Below are 22,450 nucleotides of genomic sequence, written 5' to 3'. Positions count from 1 at the left end.
GGGAAACATAACAGGCTATCCCGAGCTCCGTGTTGGACCACAAAATACAAACAGCATTTTCTTTCTTTCTTTCTTTCTTTTTTTTTTTTTGTTGTTGTTGTTGAGATGGAGTCTCACCCTATCACCCAGACTGGAGTGCAGTGGCAACATCTCAGCTCACTGCAACCTCCACCACCCAGGTTCAAGTGATTCTCCTGCCTCAGCCTCCCAAAGTGCTGGGATTACAGGCGTGAGCCTCCATGCCCCGCCACAAACAGCATTTTCTGGAGGCATCCATTTGTAGTGTCTGCTACACCAGGGCTGGTTTGAAAAGCTGATATAATACACCTTCAAGAGCAGAGTGTCCTTTATGACCAGACACCGAACATCGATGTACAGTGTCCACGTCACCTACTGAAGGCAATTAAAAACAATAAAGGGCTTTAGAGGACCACACCCATTACACAAATAAGCAACTGAGTCCAGAGGGATGTGGCAAACAGAAAATCCAGATCACGTGTCTTTTCTGCTATGCATATGATCAGCAATGCTTGTTTCATCCAATTGCAGATGTTTCTGACCAAATTTTTTAATGAATGTTCCAGGAATTAATGCCACCATGGCAATAGCCAATAGCTTAAAGACAGTGTCCCAGGAGAAAAGAGCATCTAGAGAGTTTAGGGTTGACAGGATGGAGCCTGTCTGTACACAGATGAAATTGTATGTGATCAAACCGATAAGAACTGAGAACTGCATGATGGGAATGTTGAGAATCGGGGCCGAGAGGTTCAAGAACCAGTTTGGTGTCATGGGGAAAAGTCTCAAAAACAGTAAGAAAAAAACAAGCTGTTTCTGTTCTCCTCCACCTTTCTCTGCAGCAGGACCACTTTATCAGGAAAGTAGGTCACCACCAACTGTTTGCCAAAAACACTGGAGAGCAGGTAGCAGCAGGTGGCGCCCACCGAGGTCAACACGCAGCACAGCAGAAGCCCCAGCCACGGCCCAAACACGGCGCCAGCCCAAACAACATTCAGGAAGCTGGAGCCAGGGATGGCGAAGCCCCGTTTGTAGAGGTAGGCACTGCAGAAGAGCAGAAACACGTAGCCCTGGTGCTCCTTCCGGTATTCTCGAAGGACCTCAGAGAGCTCCCGCAGCTCTGCCAGGTCAGAGGGGAACCACAGTGACCTGCCTCCAGCCTCTTCAGTGGAGCCCGGTCTCCGCCCACGGGGCAGTCACGTCCACAGCAAGTACAGGGCGAAGGTGCAGCCGGCGAAGACGAGAAGGAGGCCGAGCAGCAGGCGCATGTCGGCTCCGCACCCCGGCCCACAGGCCCGCCAAGAAGCTAACTTACGCCCCAGGACGCAGCAGCGGGTGGACTCGGGTTTACTTTTAGAGAAAAAGAGTTTTCCAAAGTAGCTGAACCAATTTACACTCTCAGCAGAAATATCTGAGAGTGAAGTTGTTTCATACTTCATCAACATTTGATGTATGAACTTAAGTTTCAAATAATTAAATAGATGACGGATAAAGATAGAGAGATGATAACTAGATAGCTGGATGACAAATAGCTAGATGAGTGGATAGATACATACATACAGATAGATAGACAGACAGACAGATAGATAGGACATTGATGGATACACGGATGGATGGAGATAGAGAGCTAGATAGAGACAGGTTGATAGAGAAAGAGATGAGATGTGAGAGATAAAGACATGAATGGAGACAGACAGATAAATAGAGAGATGGATAAAGAGATAGATGAAGATATGGCGATATCTTCGTGGATAAAGAGATAGAGACATGGATAGTTAGAAACAGAGAGATAGAGAGCTAGATAGGGAGCTACATAGGGAGATAGACAGAGAGCTAGACAGAGAGCTAGACAGAGAACTAGACAAGGAGCTAGACAGGGAGCCAGACAGAGAGCCAGACAGGGAGCTAGACAGGGAGCTAGACAGGGAGCTAGACAGAGAGCTAGACAGAGAGCTACAGAGAGCTAGACAGGGAGCCAGACAGGGAGCTAGACAGGGAGCTAGACAGAGAGCTACAGAGAGCTAGACAGGGAGCTATACAGGGAGCTAGACAGAGAGCTAGACAGAGAGCTAGACAGGGAGGTAGACAGGGAGGTAGACAGGGAGCTAGACAGGGAGCTAGACAGGGAGCCAGACAGGGAAGTAGACAGGGAGCCAGACAGGGAAGTAGACAGGGAGCTAGACAGAGAGCTAGACAGAGAGCTACAGAGAGCTAGACAGAGAGCTAGACAGAGAGCTAGACAGGGAGCTAGACAGGGAGCTACAGAGAGCTAGACAGGGAGCTAGACAGAGAGCTAGACAGAGAGCTAGACAGGGAGCTAGACAGGGAGCTAGACAGAGAGCTAGACAGGGAGCTAGACAGGGAGCTACAGAGAGCTAGACAGGGAGCTACAGAGAGCTAGACAGGGAGCTAGACAGGGAGCCAGACAGGGAGCTAGACAGGGAGCTAGACAGAGAGCTAGACAGAGAGCTAGACAGGGAGCTAGACAGGGAGCTAGACAGGGAGCTAGACAGGGAGCCAGACAGGGAGGTAGACAGAGAGCTAGACAGGGAGCTAGACAGAGAGCTAGACAGGGAGCTAGACAGGGAGCTAGACAGGGAGCTAGACAGGGAGCCAGACAGGGAGCTAGACAGAGAGCTAGACAGGGAGCTAGACAGAGAGCTAGACAGAGAGCTAGACAGAGAGCTAGACAGGGAGCTACAGAGAGCTAGACAGGGAGCTAGACAGGGAGCTAGATAGGGAGCTAGACAGGGAGCTAGACAGAGAGCTAGACAGAGAGCCAGACAGAGAGCTAGACAGAGAGCTAGACAGAGAGCTACAGAGAGCTAGACAGGGAGCTAGACAGGGAGCTAGATAGGGAGCTAGATAGGGAGCTAGACAGAGAGCTAGACAGGGAGCTAGACGGGGAGCTAGACAGGGAGCCAGACAGGGAGGTAGACAGGGAGCTAGACAGGGAGCTACAGAGAGCTAGACAGGGAGCTAGACAGAGATAGATAGATAGATAGATAGATAGATAGATAGATAGATAGATAGAAAGAAAGATAGATAGGTATAGAGATAATAGGCAAATCGATGGATGAAACCAGAGGAGGAAAAGCAGCAGCACCCCAGGGTAGGCATCAAGGAGTCCCGGGTCTAATCTCACATTGATTTCACCAGCTGTGAACCTGGGACCCTGGGTATCTCTCTCTTCCCCCCTGAGAAGATGGCTCACTGTCACCACGCCTGTCTCTGCTGTCAGAGCGTGTTGCCCCCACTTGGTCTTTTCTGGCAAACACCTGTGCATCTTCCTGTCTGTAAATTTCCTCGTAAGCACTGGCTTCTCCAGGAGCCCTTCCCACCCCATTCTCTGGGGACAGGGGTCTTTGTCATCGCTACCTTGCCCACCTGCCTTGCCCAGCACTGAACGCCCCAGGCAGGGTCTGCTGCATGCCCCTCTCTGTTCTCTTCCTCCTCTAAAGTTGAAACCTCATGGAGCTCAGAAATGAAAATACAGAAAATCGCACTTCAGGCTGCTCAGGTAGCATGACAGTTAAAGTGAAATGATTCTGTTTTAAAGCCTGTGTCTCAGTGAACACACTACCAAAAACTGGAATCGAAAAAACATGCTTTCCCAGTGCATCTCAGGGTCATTGAATACTCAAATGAGAGTGACCATCTGTATGAAAGCATCTTATGAACTTGAGATGATTATACTAAAGGGAAGCTACAGGAATAAACACGTGCAGAAGCAGAGTCCATTACGTTTTCAGACACTGGATGAGGTATCCCACCATCATTTTGCCATCTTGCTTGGTCATATGGTCTCACCGGGCTAATTTACTATGTGGTTTCTGGGCTGCAATTCTTCCCCAGCTGCTCTACCTCTCGGTGGCCTTCCTGGTGGCCTTTCGGGACTCATCTGCTTGTGCCTGTCTCATCCATCCTGGTGTTCCTCCCTGCTCACTCTATGGGCTCTGAGCAATCATCTTCGTTCCCAGTGCCTTTGGTCATCAGTGACTCCCAAAACCAGTTCCCAAAGCCTCTCCCATTGGCACCTCACTCTCTGACCACTGGTCACTTGGCTTCCTGAGTAAGAAGGCTGGGGGGTGTTAGTTCACGCTTCCTGGCTCTGAGACCCACATCCAGTGGCCCCCACTCACAGCCTCATGTGCCTTCCGTGCACTGACCTTCTGGTCAGCACAGGAGCCCTGGTTCATCTCACGGGTCTGTCACCCAGGCTTTTTACGGACGGGTGTAGAATTGATGATGTCACTTCAGATTGTTCTTCTGAGAGTCACCAGTGAGAGTGACACACTGCCTTCCCTTGTCAAGAATGCCCCTTGCCTGTCTCCATGTCCTCCAGCTGCTGCCCCACTGTCGCCTTCTAGACATGTCTGAGCAGAGTGAGGAAGCCCTTCCTTTACACCCCGCGGCACCTTGGACCTTCCTAGACAGAAATGTTCTCCTTTCTTATCTGCCGGTCCCTGCGCACTGGTCTTTAGAACACGGGTGGCTTACACATAGCCTCTGAATAAGCGTCTGTCAAGCAAATGAGATTTCCAAAATACAACAGGACAAACTGGGACTGAATTATGACCGAACTCGCCTTTCCCTGAAAGGTTTATTTCTTGGCAGCATCGGACAGGTGTTCCCTCCAAGGCCACATGAAGTGATTCGGTCTGGAGTCCCAGCGTCCGGGAAATCTTCAGTCTCCTCTTGGAGCTTGTCTGCTCCAGGTTCCAGGAGCACCCATGTGGGCTCTAACACGTGTGACAGTCCCTCAAATCTGTCACCTTGCAGTTGTTCAACCAAAAGAACTGTGTGAGCACATGTGATAGCTGCCTGTCCCCCACACTCAGCAGCGAGAAGGAATGCGGACTCCACTCCCACTGCAGAGCTGGCAGGAAAAACAAGAGCTTCCTTTATTTAGCTCTCCCCAGATTCTTAATTTGCACACTTAAAAATTACGTCAGAACACAAGAATCACACAGTTCCAGAACTATACGTTTGCCAGTCTTGGAGGAGTGAGTTGGAAGTGGCCACGAGAACTGATCTACCCAGCTTGCAGCAAAATCCAACCTTTCTCAGATAAGCCTTTCCGGTATCTCTTAGCTGTGCTGTATCAGCTGGTAAGTCGAAATCCTACTGCTTTCTGTGCGTCTCTTTAAAACACGGAAATGGCGTTTGCTTATTCCTCACGCTAGAATCCGTCTCCTGCCAAAGCAGCAGTCCCGTTTCCTAGTTTTAAATTGTGTGGCTCCCCACGGAATGAGAGCTCAGACATATGTATGCAATAAATTCAGAAACGTTGATCCTCAGAGCAGATGAAAGGATGAATAACAGGGCAGTCATAAACCAGCAGCCTGCATCATATTTTACCTCCAATTTCAAAATACATCATAGAGACAGGTTTCCCCACGTCAGGAAATGCTATCCAAACAGTTCAAACCGGTTTCTCAGCTGCTTCTGTAAAAACAGCTTTAGCTCAGTCATAAACCTGTTGAACTCTGTGTAGCTTCTCATTATTTCCTAAAGTTTTGATTCATCGTATGGCCTTTGTTAGCCAAGCAACAAGCTCCTCCAAACATCTCTGCAGGGCACCCCACAGCCTTGAGTGCTACGAGCGACCGCATACTCAACCTCTACACAAACCCTTCCGAGGAGAAGCCATCAAGCCATAGATACAATTCCACCCAATTAGAATCTTTTTTTTTTAATACGGAAAATGCATTCAAGGCCCAGGAAGCCTGAGCAGTAAAGGCAGAGGTCAGGTGAGTGAAATACTGGGCCACATATGTGTGGGATGAGCTGCCCTAGAGTGAGATGAGGGCAGTGCATGAGTGTGCGCAGCACGTGCTGAACGGGAAGATGAAGAGAGCGCAGACTGTGCATGCAGACGGCCCACAGCATCCGGTCAGCTGTTATGTGTGGTCAGGGTTCTCCAAAGAACAGGGCCAGTAAGGAGGGCATCTATCTCTATATCTATCCAGCATCTACTATCTGTACATATATAATACATTATGTGTGTGTGTATATATATATATATGCACATGTGGTACATGCAGACACACCCAAACACACACACACACACACACACACACACACAGACGAAGAGAGAGCAAGAGAAACAGATTTACAGTCACGTGTCCCTTGGTGAAAGGAGCATGTTCTGAGAGACGTCTCATTAGGCGATTTCATCACTGTGCCAACACAGAGTACACTCACACAAACCTAGACTGTGGGACGGCTGCTACACTCCACACGTAAACCTAGACCGTGGGACAGCCTGCTACACTCCACGCGTAAAGCTAGACCGTGGGACAGCCTGCTCCACTCCACGCGTAAAGCTAGACCGTGGGACAGCCTGCTCCACTCCACGCGTAAACCTAGACCGTGGGACAGGCTGCTCCACTCCACGCGTAAACCTAGACCGTGGGACGGCCTGCTCCACTCCACGCGTAAAGCTAGACCGTGGGACAGCCTGCTACACTCCACGCGTAAACCTAGACCGTGGGACAGCCTGCTACACTCCACGCGTAAAGCTAGACCGTGGGACAGCCTGCTCCACTCCACGCGTAAACCTAGACCGTGGGACAGGCTGCTCCACTCCACGCGTAAACCTAGACCGTGGGACAGCCTGCTCCACTCCACGCGTAAAGCTAGACCGTGGGACAGCCTGCTCCACTCCACGCGTAAAGCTAGACCGTGGGACAGCCTGCTCCACTCCACGCGTAAACCTAGACCGTGGGACGGCCTGCTCCACTCCACGCGTAAAGCTAGACCGTGGGACAGCCTGCTCCACTCCACGCGTAAACCTAGACTGTGGGACAGCCTGCTCCACTCCACGCGTAAAGCTAGACCGTGGGACGGCCTGCTCCACTCCACGCGTAAACCTAGACCGTGGGACGGCCTGCTCCACTCCACGCGTAAACCTAGACCGTGGGACAGCCTGCTACACTCCATGCGTAGGCTGCATGGCGATGGCTCCTAGGCTGCAAGCCTGTGCAGCACGTTACTGTACTGAATTGTAACGCAATGGTGAGTATTTGTGTATCTAAGAATAGACAAGGCGCAATAAAAACACAATATAAAATATAACAAATGGAGCACCCGTACATGGCGCTCGTCATGAATGAAGCTTGCAGGACAGACGTTGCTGTGAGGGAGTCAGGGAGTGAGTGGGGAGTGAGTGCGCAAGGCTGGGGCGTCACTGCACACGCCCTAGACTGCAGGACCGCTGTGCCCTGGGCTGTGCTGAATTCATCAAAACCATTGTTTCTTCAGTCATAAATCAGCCCCTGCTCGCTGTTTTCAGATGCTTGCTGTAACTTTTTTACTTTACTAACTTTTTAAATTTCTTAACATTTTTACTCCTTTGTAATAATCCTTAGCTTAAACCACAAACACTGTACAGTTTTAGTCTAAAAAGCTTATAGACTATGAAAATAAAGAAGAAATAAAATATTTTCTTTCTTTATGCAAGGGTACTAGGCTTCATACCTGGTTGATTAAAAACTTATAGACTAAGAAAATATAAAGAAAAAAGAAATAAAATATTTTCTTATAGTCTATAAGCTTTTTTATTTTTTATTTTATTTTATTATTATTATTTTTGAGACACAGTCCTGCTCTGTTGCCAAGGCTGGAGTGCAGTGCCACAATCTTGGCTCACCACAACCTCCACCTCCTGGGTTCAATTGGTTCTCCTGTCTCAGCCTCCCGAGTAGTTGGGATTACAGGCATGTGCCATGCCCGCCTAACTTTTTTTGTATTTTTAGTAGAGACAGGGTTTTGCCATGTTGGCCAGGCTGGTCTCAAACTCCTGACCTCAGGTGATTCACCTGCCTCGGCCTCCCAAAGTGCTGGGATTACAGGTGTGAGCCACTGTGCCGGCCTCTATTTTTTTTGTTTTTAGTTTTTTACTTTTTATATTTTCTTGTTAAAAGCTGAGACACAGAATGTTTTTGCCCTGGTTTGTGTCATCTCTGATTTATTTGAGCAGTGTTTTGTAATCCTCACTGTCAGGGTCTTCAACGCCCTCAGCTAGCGGTATCTCTAGTTATTTTATTCTTTTTGTGTCAATTGTGAACAGGATTGCCTTCCTGACTTGGCTCTCAGTTTGACTGTTGTTGACATGTAGGAATGCTAGTGAGCACTGTACACTGACTTTGTATTCTGAAACTTTGCTAAAGTTGTGCATCAGCTGAAGGAGCTTTTGGGCTGAGACTATGTGGCTTTCTATACAGAACCACGTCATCTGAACACGGGTACGTTGACTTCCTCTATACAGAACCACGTCATCCGAACACAGGGGTACTTTGACTTCCTCTATACAGAACCACGTCATCCGAACACAGGGGTACTTTGACTTCCTCTACACAGAACCACGTCATCCGAACGCAGGGGTACTTTGACTTCCTCTACACAGAACCACGTCATCCGAACGCAGGGGTACTTTGACTTCCTCTACACAGAACCACGTCATCTGAACGCAGGGGTACTTTGACTTCCTCTCTTCCTATTTGTTATTTCTGTTATTTCTTTCTCTTTTCTGATTGTTCTGACCAAGACTTCCAGTACTATGTAGAATAGGAGTGGTTGGAGAAGGCATCCTTGTCTTGTGCCAGTTTTCAAGGAAAGTGCTTCCAGCTTTTGCCCATTCAGTATGACATCAGCTGTGGGTTTGTCATAGGTGGATCTTATTATTTTGACGTATGTTCCTTCAGTACCTAGCTTACTGAGCATTTTTAATATGAAGGTAGTGGAATTTTATTGAAAGCCTTTTCTGCATCTACAGAGACAGTCATGAGGTTTTCATCTGCAGTTCTGTTGGGTACTAAGCTTCATACCTGATTGTTGAAATAATCTATACAAAAAAACTCCATGAGTTTACCTATATAACAAACCTGCAGATGCACCCCTGAACCTATAATAAAAATTTTTAAACTAGAGTATCATCTACAAACGCTCACAGCTAACTTCATATTTAATGCTGAGAAGCTGGAAGCTTGCTTGTGATGATGAAGAACAAGGCAAGGATGTTCCTTCTCACCGTTGCTTTTTGACATTGTACTGAAAGTCCTAGCTAATCAGTAAGACAGGAAAAGGAAAGAAAAGCTACACAGATTGGGAAGGAAGAAATGAAACTGTTGGCTTGGAGATGACATGATTTTGAAGTAATCAACCACAAAACAAGGGATTTTCATGAGGCTGAATGAAATAAAGTTAGTATACAAAAGCCAATCACTTTCTTATATACCAGCAATGAAAAATTGGAATTTGAAATTAAAAGCACAATATTATTTACATTACCCCCCCAAATGAAAAACTTAAGTATAAATTTAACAAAATGTGTGTAAGATCTATATGAGAAAAACTACAAAAATCTGATGAAAGGAATATAATAACTAAATCAATAAAGAGCTATTCTATGTTCATGGACAAGAAGACTCAATATTGTCAAGATGTTGGCTCTTCCCAACCCAATCTATAGAATCAATGCAATCCCAATCAAAATTTTAGCAAATTATTATATGAATATTGACAAAAGGAACTTCTCCAAAGTTTGTATGAAAGTCCAAGAGACCCAGGATAGCCAGTTCAATATAGGAGAGCAGAGTGAGAGGACTGTGCATTAATCTAGGAGAGCGGAGTGAGAGGACTGTGCGTTACCTGACTTCCAGACTTACAACAAAGCCCTAGGAGCCAAGACAGCGTGGCACAGGTGGAAGGACAGTCAGACAGACCAACAGAGCAGAACAGCGAGCTCAGAAACAGACCGACCTACATACAGTCAACTAGTCTCTGACAAAGCAGCAAAGACGATAAAATGGAGAAAATAGTATTTTCCACAAATGGTGCTGGGACAACTGGACAGCCACATGCAAGAAAAGTGAAATGAAAAGAGCTCTCTTGAAAGAGCGTCTTTGAGGGTCACCTGTGACAGGAGCAGAAAATGCCCAGCAGGACCCCGGGCACAGTGAGCTCTCCCTGGAATGCCATGGATGGATTTCAATATCCCTGGGCCCCTCTCCTATAAGACTTTCCATAAAGGCTACAATGATTCTTGTCAGTCTCAGGCAGGAGGCAGTACTGAAGGGTCATCAGCACACTGCCCTCAGGGGACTCTACAAGCCCCTGGCCTTGTAGGTGATGTTGACCTTAATCCCCTGAATGTCCCTGGCTGAAGACAGTCCCCGACGACAGAGGCCAGGCCAGAAATCTCATCTGATTAAGAGTCGATTAAGACTCAGTAATAATAAATAAATAAACACAGTAACATAAAAATAAGCAAGACACAAACACACATCTTCGCCTCAGCCTACACAGGGTCAGGATCACCCACGTCACTATGTTCCACGTCCTCCCCTTGTCCCACTGGAAGGTCTTCAGGGGCAGTGACGGGTATGGAGCTGCCAGCCCCTAGGAGGACAAGGCCTTCCTCAGGACCCCTCCTCAAGAACCTGCCTTTGGCTGTTTACAGTTAGCTTGTTTTTACAAGCAGAAGAAATATACTCTAAAATAATAATAAAAGGTGCAGTATAGTAAAGACATAAACCAGTAACACTATGGCTTATTTTCATCATCAAGCACTGCATGTTCATGTCCGTATGTGCTAGACTTTTATGCGACTGGCAGCACGGTAGGTTTGCTTACAGCAGCATCACCACACACACACGAGGAGTGTACCGTGCCACGATGCTAGGGTGACCACTATGCCACGAGGCAATACTAATTCTCAGCTCTGTTACAGTCTTACGGAACCACTGTCCTATGCGCAGTCCTTTGTTGACCAAAACGTTGTCATGTGACACATAAGTGCAGTTTAAGAGATTGATTTCAATGAGTCACAGCTTCTGTGGCTGTGGGGATTGGCAAGTTCAGATCTGCAGGCCAGGCTTTGGGCAGGGCTGTCTGGGAACTCTCGGGGGGTCTATGCTGCAGGCTTCAGGCAGAGGTTATTCTTTCTCAGGGAGCCTCCAAGCTGTGCCGAAGGCCTTTCAACTGGGGAAGGAGCCCACATACACAGCTGTGGCAAGGCCCTTATGTGCAGTCCACTGACCACAGGCTTACCCACATCCACAAGACAGTGCCGTGTGGCTTGCATGCCACTGAATACCTTGGCCTGGCTGATGGGACACCTGAAACTGACCATCAGGAGTGGGTGGGCTGCAGACACAGGTGCCCATCCGCCAGCTCCCACTCAGCATTGGTGAAGTGGGACCCCCTCCCACCTCTGCCTTGCAGGGCAGCATGGGGAGCAGGTGGAGGAGTCTACACCAGTGATTCTCTGGCTCTCCTCATCTTCCTGGGGTTGGATGAGGGGACCCACCCTGTCAGAGGGGACAGAGCATGGCCTGTGCACTCTGCCGCCCTGGGTGTAGCTGGCTGGGAATTATCTGGGCCTAGGCAGGGAAGGCAGGCCAGGATGAGGCACGGGGCAGAGGAGGGGAGGAGAGGTGAACACTGGGACACAGGAAAAATAAAATGTCAAGGGTGGTAGAAGACAGGGCGCCCTGAGGTGTCCACCCTGGTCTATTTCCACATGGCCTCTTATATATCTACAAGACGGAGCTGCCTACAATAGGAAAGACATGTGTACCGTCACAGATGCTGTACTGGAACAGCATTCAGACTAGAGGTACGTACGGCAGGATCCCATTCGGTACACTCCAGGTGGGGCGTGACTGCTGGGTGGTGTGGGCTGTGAGGACAGCAGCAGTCAGGCTGGCGTGATGGCTGGAGGGCAGGACACTGGGGCTTTCTGATGGAGCAATGGCTACCTGGGTGTCCTCACCTTGTAAGAATGCAGCCACCCTTTGGTCTGTGCACTTTTCTGTATAAAAGATTAAAAGTTCAAAGAAAGAAAGAAGAGAGGGCCTACCCTGAAGCTTGCCTCAATGCCTTTGAATGTCACTTGTGCCTTAGGCTAAATTCTTGCATCATGGATAGAAAAGCCACCTGAGGAATTAAATACTTTTTCAAACATCCTTCATGTGATGTTTGTCTAGGGAGCTGAGGAAGGCATATATTATCACCCCATTCCAAGGGTAAGAAGACAGGTACACGGAGGATGAGCAGCTCAGCCTGGCTCCCGGGAAGCAAGGACCCCACCTCCATAGAGACAGGTCCGCACAGAGCAAGGGTTCCCTCCTCCTACGGGCCCAACCCCACCAAACAAAGGCCCCATCTTCACAGGGACAGGGCCCCAGCTGGCAAGGGATCTACCTCCATAGAAACACTACCCCTCTTATAAAGGGCTCCCCTCTTTGTAGGGACATGGCCCCAGCTAGCCAGGGCCCTATCTTCACCGTCTTCATAGTCAAGGATCACCCCTTCATAGGGACATGGCCTCACCTAGAAAGGACCCATGTTCATAGAGACATGACTCCACCTAGCCAGGGCCCATCTTCATAGGGACATGACCCCCCCACCTAGCAAGGATTACTTCTTCACAGGCACATGGCTCACCTAGAAAGGACGCATCTTCATAGAGACATGACTCCACCTAGCCAGGGCCGCCCCTTCATAGGGATGGAGCCCAGACACGGCAGGGTTTTTCCACCTCCACCTGGATCTGCAGGGGACCTACGTGCTAAAATGATATCGCAAAGTTACTTTTAATGAACTTTGAAATAAGATTTGATTAAAAAACGCAACACGTTAAGTGGGCCACAGTTTTTGTAAGGCTTCCCATGCCTGGGTACCACCTTAGGTGCATGCCAGAAGGGAGAGGGTCAGAGTTTCTCAGGGTGGGCTTTGAGTGAATGTCCATCAAACTCTCAAGTTTGCCTGCATGGAGAGTTTCCCTTGACACGGGGCCAGGCGATCGTGCCTTAAGGGGCTCTGTAAACAGGGAGGCTGAGCCAAGTGTGAATAATTGATGGAGGAGGGCCCCAGATAGCCCACCAGTTCCACCAGGGGTATTTAATGTAATGCGAGACTGTCTAAGCCAGTGAAGAGGCAAATACATAGCTGTGCAATCGCACAGACTTAGACTCAATTCCCTGGAAGCCGGAAGAGACTGCAATGGGCCAACGGCTGGGCCGGGTGTGTGTGGAGTGGCCTAAAGCCTTCTTCCCTTGCAAGCACCAGGTCCGGTTACAACAATAACACAGATACTACCATCTATTTACATAGTATGAAACTGAAGCCTGGCAGGAGTTAAAAGCTGTGCTGCGATGTCTTCTGTTAGACTTGACTATGCAAAATCAATTTGAAAATGGCACTGAAAAATTTTATTTCCAAACATACTGCTCTGATGGAGTCGAACTGTTTAAATAGGGTCGGGAGCGGCCAGCAGCAGGCGCGCAGGGCGGTGAGGGGTGCCATTCCTCCACCCCACTTCCTGCGTCCGACCTCAACATCCAGTTGTTTTCTTCAGCACCATTGGTAGGAAACATTAATTGATAACCGTGCATATTTATTTTGCCCTGGCTACAAAAAGCTAAAAGCAAATAGTTTTCTCAAGACTGTTGTATTCACCCCAACAGAGAGAGCGGAGGCCAGGCCACACGGTCAGATCCAGGCCACCCTCTGCCGTTTACACATAAATTACAGCAAAACGCTCTGGCAGCAACCCCCCGTGCTAATGGCAGTCGGATTGCCACTCTATGTCCAATTAAAAGGGTGTAAAATATCACAGTCCTGCCACACAGCACGATTACCCAGCTCCAATCCGACAGGGGGCTTGGCGGCCGGGAATGCGGATGCCAAGGAGAATTCAAACGCAAAATTTAGGGCCTCTACCTCCTGGAAGGAGAGTAAGTGAAACCCATCATAGTACAATTATTTGGGCAAATTTGTGAAATATTAGCTTTATGCTTTCTTTCTACCACTGTTCACAGGCGTAAGAAACACTTCAGTGCAGACAAATGTAGGGAGATACTTCAGGATCAAACGACTCAATGCATTTATGTTAACTTAGAAATACATTCCAGATTTTCTCCAAATTTCAAAGATCCAAGAAAGGGCCTGAGGTACTCCAGTTTCTCTGAGGAAAACTAAAAGTGTTCCACTGTCTCCCCCTATGTCGGCGCGCGGTGGTGGGAGGTGTGAGCCTTGAGGCTGCGTCCTGCCCACCCCTTCCTTGGGGGGACGCTCTCCCCAGCACGCCAAAAGCCTATGCAGCCTCCCCACTGAAGATCTAACCCAGGGATCTCTCTTCCAGAAACTTCCATGACCCAAATGTCTAAGGGCAGTGGCGTTTCTTAATAGACTTCACTTTTTGGAGCACTTTTAGGTTCAGAGCAAAACTGAGCAGAAGGCACAGCATTCCCACACACCCCATCCCCACACACGCAGAGCCTCCTCCATCAATGGCAGCTTGGTCACAAGAATGAGTCACAGTGACAGATGCTTGTCACCCACAGGCCGTAGTGCACATGCAGGTCCCTCCTGGTGCTGTGCCTTCTGTGGTTTGGACAAATACATCACGGTGTGGGTCCCCATTACCTGTCACTCAGAACACTTTCACTGCCCTCGAAACCCCCATGCTCGGCCTGCTCACCCCTCCCCCACCCAAATTCCTGGCAGCCAAAGATCTCTTTCCCATCTCCATGGTTCTGCCTTTGTTGGAAAGTTATACAGTTGTACGAGTTCGTCAGAGAAAAAAAACCAATAGGACACACACACATGCACACATGCACACATATGCACACACCACACACGCAGGCGTGTGCACGCACACACACACACGCACACACCACACACAGGTGTGCACACGCACACACACGTACACACACACGCACACACCACACATGCAGGTGTGCGCACGCACACACACATGCACACACGCGCACACATGCATGCACACATACGCACACACTCACGCACACACCACACACACGCAGGCGTGCACACGCACACATACGTACACACGCATGCACACGCACACACCACACACACGCAGGCAAGTACACACGCACACACACGTATTTCCAACAGGGAACTGCTCCTGTGGTTATGGAGGCTGAGGAGACGCAGGTCTGCAGTCAGCGAGGTGGCCCCGGAGGCTGCTGTTTGGAGAGTGGAAGGGCAGGAGGAGCTCGCTCTTACCCATGGGAGGATTGGCCTTTCTCTCTATTCAGGCCTTCAAGAGGTTGGATGAGGCCACCCACACTGCCATGTGCCACCGCGCCAGCTAATTTTGTATTTTTAGTAGAGACAGGGTTTTTCTGTGTTGGTCAGGCTGGTCTTGAACTCCCGACCTTGGGTGATCCGCTCTCCTCCGCCTTCCAAAGTGCTGGGATTACAGGTGTGAGCCAAGGTGCCTGGCCGGATGCCCTTTTAGCATCTCCTCTGCTGCTCTCTTCATTCCATCCAGGAGCTACTGCTGCGCGGCCCCCCGCACGCTCCCACGCCAGCCGTCCCGCACCTTACTGCCCACCTGACGGACGCCCACGCTGTTCTCCAAGGGTGAACAGTCCTCGCCGAGCACCTTGCACTGTTCCCGGGCCTCTGGGCTTGAGGGGCTTCAACATCTGGAAGGCCCACCCACATCCTCTGCCGAGAGCGCCCATCTTCACTCACCAGGAGCAAGACAGAAGTCACTCCCTGTCCCTCTTGGGCCAGCCCAAGTCCCGGCTTCCCCACATCTTGTTCTTCTTCTGCCCACTCTGCAGGGCAGGAAGGAGGTGGCCTCTTTCCGCCAAGGTCCTTGGATCTGGGGAGGAGGTCTTCTTTCCAGTTGCCCCCGTGACCTCCCACGTGCCCAAGGCTTAGGGGCTGTGGGCAGTAGCCCCTCCTGGTTCAGGAGCATTGTACCCAGGAGAGGGCATGACTTCCTGAGAGGATGGAGAGGGCCTTCCTCCTGGGAGAGCCTGGGGGGCGGGGCAGGTGCAGGCTGGGCCTAACATCATGGATGATTTTGTGCTTTGTCTAAAGTTTTGATGGATGATTTTAAATTTAAGAACTTCATAGTAGAAATTTATATGATGCTTTTAGCTTCTCAATTTGATTTCTAGTTCATTCGTCATTTTCTTATCTCAGTAAGGCAGCCATTATTTGTCACAAGAAACTGAGACAAACAGAAAGCCGTGAACTCCATAAGCTCACACGAGAAGATGAAACAGAACGTGGCGGGAACCAAGGCCTTGAGTGTGGGGCCCTGAGCTAGCTCTCCTGAGTCCCACGTTGGGAAACCCCCTTCCCGACAACTGGATGTGTGCCTGGCTCACGCTCACATCGCCCTGTTGACTTTTCCACGCGACGTGGGCTGCTCTTCAATACACTTCTGAGCTCTCCATCTCTCTCTGTCTCTCCTTGCAACTAGCCCGCCTGTTCACCACCCCCGCAGCCGCCACAGAGGATGTTCTGCATGCATTCTGAGCCAGGTACTCTCCAAAGCACTTACATCAATAACTCATTCAACCTCTTAGCAAATTGTCCCATTTTCCAGGTGAGGAAACTGAGAGACAAATAAGGGAAGGATACAAGTCCAAGGTCACATCGGGGCCCAGGGCTAGGGTCTCAGCTCAGGCCACCGGGCAGGGGTCTGCTTTGAACCACAGTGAGCCTGTGACCTAATCAGGTTACGTTCTCCCTGGTGGCTGCCCTGAAAGCTGCTTTAGGACATGCCTGAGGTGTCCGAGCCACCCCTCCCCTGGGCCAGGCACTCAGGCTTGGTGGCAGGGGCCACAGAGAGGCTCAGTAAGGCCACCAGGAGCAGATGAGGGCCTGGTCACAGCCGTGTTCTCGCTGGGGAGGGAGGTCTGGCAGGTGGCTGGCAAGAGGGGAGACTTCTTTTCCTACACTCTCCTGCCTCTGGAACTTGGCCCACAGATTGGCCATTTGAACTATCAGGGAACTCAAATGTTAAAAAGTTGAACTTCGCATACTTAAAATATTTGGTATGAGACCCTATAACTGGCTCTCAGTGGTGCCCAGGGGACCTGAGGCATGGAAGTTTCAGGAACACCCGGAGCGGGTAGCCAGGCCTCTCAGGCCGCCTCAGACGCCATCCACAGGCCTGGAGAGAGTGGGAGTGCCCATCTTCCACAGCACCCAGCGGGTTCCGAGGGAGAAGTTCCCAGGACGACTCTGGGAGGAAATATTGCCTTTATTCCAGTTTTCTTGATGTTAATGACAACTAACATCCGTGTCACAGGGTTGCGGTGAGGCACAGTTAAAATAAACGTGATAGCGCTTTCAGAAGTGCACGGGTGTCCTGCGACGGCTGTAACAGATGGCGAAAAACTGGGGAGTCACAAAAGCAGAAGTTCATCCTCCAGAAGCCCTGGAGGCTAAGGCCCCGTGTCTGCAGGGCTGCACTCTCCAAGGCTCTGCGGGAGGAAGCGTCTTTGCCTCTTCCTGCTCCCCTGCGCTGCTGGGCTCCAGGCTCCTGGCCCTGCTGCTCCCCCAGAAAAGTCCCCTGCCGAGCTGCCCTTAGGCATCCTTCGGGAAGGGCTGCGTGTCTCTGCAACAGAAAGGAGATTCCCAGAGTGGCCGCTCTGCAGTTTGCAGGAAGCAGGGGTGCAGACAGCTACACTTCCACAATCACAATGGCTACCGAGGGCAGTAGCCTCGGTCATCTTGTTGCGGTCGTGTGTCCTGCACTGGGTATAGTGGGCTGATGGTGACCCCAAAGAGACATGTGCCCCTCTGCAGCCCCTGAGCCTGTGTGACCTTGTTTAGAAAAAGGCCTTTCCATGATTAAGTTGAGGATCTTGAGATGGGGAGCCCTGTGTATTGTCCAGTTGGGCCCTATATTTAAGAACAAATGTTTTTATAGGAGAAAAGCGGAGCTTTCACCCAGACAGAAGAGAAGCAGATGGCATGGCCCTTCACAGTACTGCTGCAGACTCCTACTTGTCTCTCACTCTCAAGCCTTAGGATAGAAAGACACATTTTACAGGCCCCATTTGAAGCTGCTCTGTAGCGAGCACACGTGAGACCCACACCCGACTTTGGCAGCGCGGGAGCTGCCTGCATTGCGAATTGCATTTTAAATGCACTACAGGTGCCGTGAATTTAAGAGGGCACTGGGGCCCAGTGGGTGGAATCGTCCGACCACCTGGTGCAGAATCACTCCGAAGTAACTGCTTCCTGAGTTATGTGTTGAGCTTAGCGTTTTCTAAACGCGAGACTGTCGCGAGACAGTAATGGATGCCTGCAGAGAGGCCAGTGTCTTCCAGGTTTATCTGTGTTTGAGTCCCCAGTCCCCGACCTAGCGGCCTGTCTGTCCTTCAGCCTCAGCCCTGCCATGGCCCTCATTCTTCCGAGGCTCCGGCTCTCACACGAACCTTCAAGGTGGAAGCTGACCCAGTGGAGCTTAAACAGGAGACCTTTGCTTTTTTCTCATCAGGAAAGTCACCACTGCTGTAATAATTTGCTCCGAGCAGTGGTCTAGCAGCTGTCTAAATTGACAAGGTCACTCCTTGCCCCACCTAAGCCCAACTTTTTAGGGACCGTGGGCTCAGGTTTCCAATAAGTGCACATTCCTCAGTAACCCAAAGCAGCCCGCAGGACTCGGGGCACTTGGAGATGGATGTTCGTCCCTTCTCACTCTGGAAACTTCAAAGGGTGGATGAGGGCCCGGCCGACACGGCCCCCATCCTGATGCTTCCTGTGCACACCACACTGGACCCTGCAAAGCTCAGGTTATCCTGCGCCCGGCTGTCTGGCTGGGCAAAATTCAATCCTGCCCTCTGTTCACCTCAACCTTGCACTTGTTAAAAGTAATTAGTGTTTGCATCCATATCTGAACTTTGATTTGTTTCTAGGATGGAGATGTTGATATTTCTTCTGATGGCTACATAAATCACACATTATTAACTTACCTCCCATTACACTGTTTTAAGTGTTGGAAACTCCTGGCTTTAAAAGAAGGGAGCTGGTGTTAACACAGGCAACCGGTAGACCAGTCCAGGAGCTGCAGCCAGCCACAGATAGACAAAGCCTCACATGCAGAGATTCACCTCCCTCCTCCTGCCTTTTCCCTCTCCTCCTGCCTCCTGCCTTCTCCCCAACCTCCTGCCTTCTGCCTTCTCCCGCTTCCTCCTGCCTTCTCCCCCGTCATCCTGCCTTCCTGGCCCTGGAGTTCTGTTTCAGTCATGCAATAGAAGGCTATGACAGAGATCAATTTCCAGTTCACAGGTACGATTCATGGACGTGGTTTCCCACAGTCTCACTATATCTCTTAGTGGTGGCATCTGTGGGAAGCATCTTTCTCATTTCACAGAGAAGGAAACTGGAAAACTCAGCTTGGGGAGGGTGGTGACTTGCCACCATGTCACCTAACCAGAAGCCAGTAGACGGCGGCTTCCACCTTGGTCTCTGCCCCTGGCGCTGGGGGAGGCGGCGCCGCAGCTTGCTGCTCATAGTGGATCTCGTGGATGAGACTTTCCTCAGCTAGGAACACCTAGCAGAGCTCCTGATAGCACCCGTGGGGAATCCAGCCCTCCCCATGCCTGATCCAGGGTCCACTCCCTTGAACATACCCCGCAGGAGAAGCCAGGAGCAGCTTAGAGGAAAAGAGCTCATTGCAGGCCCAGCTATGGGGAGTGTTAGGAGAGTACCTGGCTGGGGCCCAGTCAGAGCCAATGGGGAATGGGAATTTGTCCAGGCTCCTCGTATCAGGCCTCCTGCTGCGGCCCACAGGCCTTGAACCCTGACCACCGTCTCCTTTACACACAGGATCTGAGGCAGAAGAAGCATGAATGGAGCTGAGGCAAACAAACCTGGGAGCTCTTCTTGGAAGCATGGCCACCTGCACCGGAAGCCAGGCCCATCCAGGAGCTCATACCTTTATTTTTGCATAAGCCAAATGTGGAGGGATTGTCCTGCCCAACCAGCTTAGCATAGCAATTACCTAGTAGCTCCACAAAGGTGCACGGGATAATTTACCATGAGCAACGATATATCTTTATATGATTAAGTTCACATTTATTTAGAATGTAAAGTACCTTTTTCTAGTGATAATTTGAGATTTACTGCGTTTCTTCGAACAGTTCGCTGATTTTTTTTTTTCACAATCAGATGTATGAACTAGTGAGAGATTTAAAAGGAGGAAGAAAATGAGGTCCGATGTCTCTGTCAGATCAAGAAAACAATGGTAATTCTTTTTGGAAATAGTGTGTCCAGTTAGCATTTGATGCTATTTGTAAATGCTATGTTTATATAAATGTTCACATAGATACTGGTGAATAGTGTAAGACTTGCTGGCATAGCTGGGTGTGGAGATAGTTTTTTTTTAGACTTGACATGTGAGGTCAACATTTTGCTGCTCTTTAGAGAATGCTTTCTGGGGACACCAGTAGAAACCAGGAGACCAGAGAGGAGGCTTCTGGGAGCAGGAACAGACAACGTGGCCAGGTCTTGGGACAGGAGCGGAGAAGACAGGCAGGCAGGGGCTCCGACACACTCCTTTGCAGGCACGGATTTGGCTCACACATAAAATATATGTTGACAATTATCACAACTTCTTCCTAGAGCGAGGAGCATATTCAGATAGACACTGGTACTTTATCCTGTACGTAGGAACACAAGGTGTATCTAAAATTACCTTTGCATTAATGCTAGGCATTTTTTTCAAATGCGGAGGGAGGTGTAGACTCTAAGAGTTCAGATCTGCCTAAAGAAAAGAATATAAGCCACGTTTAAAGAAATCTGCCCGTATACACAATTAGAATTCTGATATGACTTGGAGTGTTATTACTAAAAGCAACAATTATCTGCTGCCCTTCTCTGTAGTTTTGATATGATCTGTGTTGCCCAAGGAAGAAAAAAGTGATAGGTGAAGTCATTCCCAGTAATCTAATACCTCTACACGGTTCTCACTCAAGTGACTGGGTCTCCTTTCAGGGATTTACCTTAATGATATCATTCCCAAGGAGTCTGGTTTAGATCAAACTGGGTTAAAGATCATGACTGTCAAAACGTGATGTCATTAGATCCCATTACTAATAAAGTCAGGGTCATCATGAGTACAGAAGCAGTTGGAATTCAGGCTTTATTTACCTTAAAACCTGCACCCAAACTTAAAACCCTAAGTGAAATACAGACGAGGTGAAGTGGTTGAAACATAATAGCTTAGAGACTGCTGGCGTTGACTTGTACAGCTCGGTTTTCAAGGATGTGTCATTTTCTATGTGTTTTACATCATCGACTTACATGATTCAGCAGTAGCCTTGTTTATGTCTCTTGCTAATGTATTCAGTCATAACTTACATTTTGTAGCGCAAGATATTTTATTAGAAATAATGGAAATTAATTTCTAAAATTTACAAAACACAATGGATCAGAGCAATTTCCATATTTAGAATGCCAAGAGTGAAAAGAGAGAGCTAGTTTTTGAAAACTAGCTTTCCACTCATGTTTTCCAGACTGTCTGAAGGCACCCCAGACCTCCAGACCCACAAGAACCTTAACAAAATAAAACCAATCTACTGTCTTTGCCCTTTGTACCGCTTCGGGAAAACAGCACTAAGAGATTGGGTAATTTATAAACACTAGAAATTCATCAGTATCCCTGCTTCCGAGATGGGGACTTGTTTCCGCATTCCCAGGAGGGAGGAGCGCTGGGTCCTTACAGGGTGGAAGGGAGGGAAGTGAAGTGGCTTCATTCATCTGGGGTAACACCCAAGGTTCCTTGCATCATGCCAAGGAAGTTTAATAGGCAAAAGAGAAAAGCTCCTTTTTGCAGAAAAAGGGGTTTCTGAGCAAATCTCCCAAGTTCACAGTGAAATGTGGTTGGTTTTATGGATGAGCTTCAGGAGCAGGTCTCTGATTTACATAGGGTGCGAGGATTCGTTGGACCAGGTGTGCCATTTACATAGCGCGCAAAGAAGCTGGCCACCCCATCCTAGTCTTTCATTATGTAGCTAGGTTCTCTACCTGGCCGGCGCCATCTTCCCTGCTTCTTTTCTGCACACGTTGCAACCGAGACAAGCGAAGAGGGCGCCTCCATGTTGAACATACCTGGCTTTCAGGTATCCCTTTTCTACTCGTGCAGGTGCCGGCATTAACGACGCAAGCTTCCAGCTTTCTTATCTATGTCTGCAGCTTGATTTTTCAGGTTGCTTTTTGTTAGAAAAGAAATGATCTGAGGACTGCTTTCACTGAAAGGAAATTTCACCGAGAACTCTCTTACCCTCACTATCTGCCTAAATAATTTATTTTTAGCTCCTGTATCCGAAGGGTGGAAGAGGACCGAGTGGAGTGTGAAACCCCTTTACAAAGGCCTTGACGCCCTTCTCTACACTTTGACCTCACGGCTTAATCATCTTCTAAAGGCCCTTCCTCTTAATACTATCACATTGGTGATTGAGTTTCAATACATGAATTTTGGAGGGAACATACACATTTGAACCACAGCAAGAGTACTTATTTCTTCTTTTTAATTTATTTTGAGATGGAGTCTTGCTCTGTCACCAGACTGGAGTGCAGTGGTGGGATCTCAGCTTACTGTAACATTTGCCTCCCAGGCTTAAGTGATTCTTCTGCCTCAGTCTCC

At 49.1% G+C, this 22,450-nt stretch overlaps 1 pseudogene; it reads right to left on the bottom strand.

The window, feature by feature from the left end:
* Positions 1 to 492: 492 nt before the first annotated feature.
* Positions 493 to 1,283, bottom strand: LOC105732973 (transmembrane protein 41A-like; annotated as a pseudogene).
* Positions 1,284 to 22,450: the final 21,167 nt, after the last annotated feature.

The sequence above is a fragment of the Aotus nancymaae genome, unplaced genomic scaffold, assembly GCF_030222135.1.
Source record: "Aotus nancymaae isolate 86718 unplaced genomic scaffold, 86718_ANA_hifiasm-v0.15.2.pri h1tg000014l, whole genome shotgun sequence".
NCBI lineage: Eukaryota > Metazoa > Chordata > Mammalia > Primates > Aotidae > Aotus > Aotus nancymaae.
Note: the sequence above shows the minus strand (reverse complement) of the source record. Positions and strands in the feature narration are given on the sequence as shown.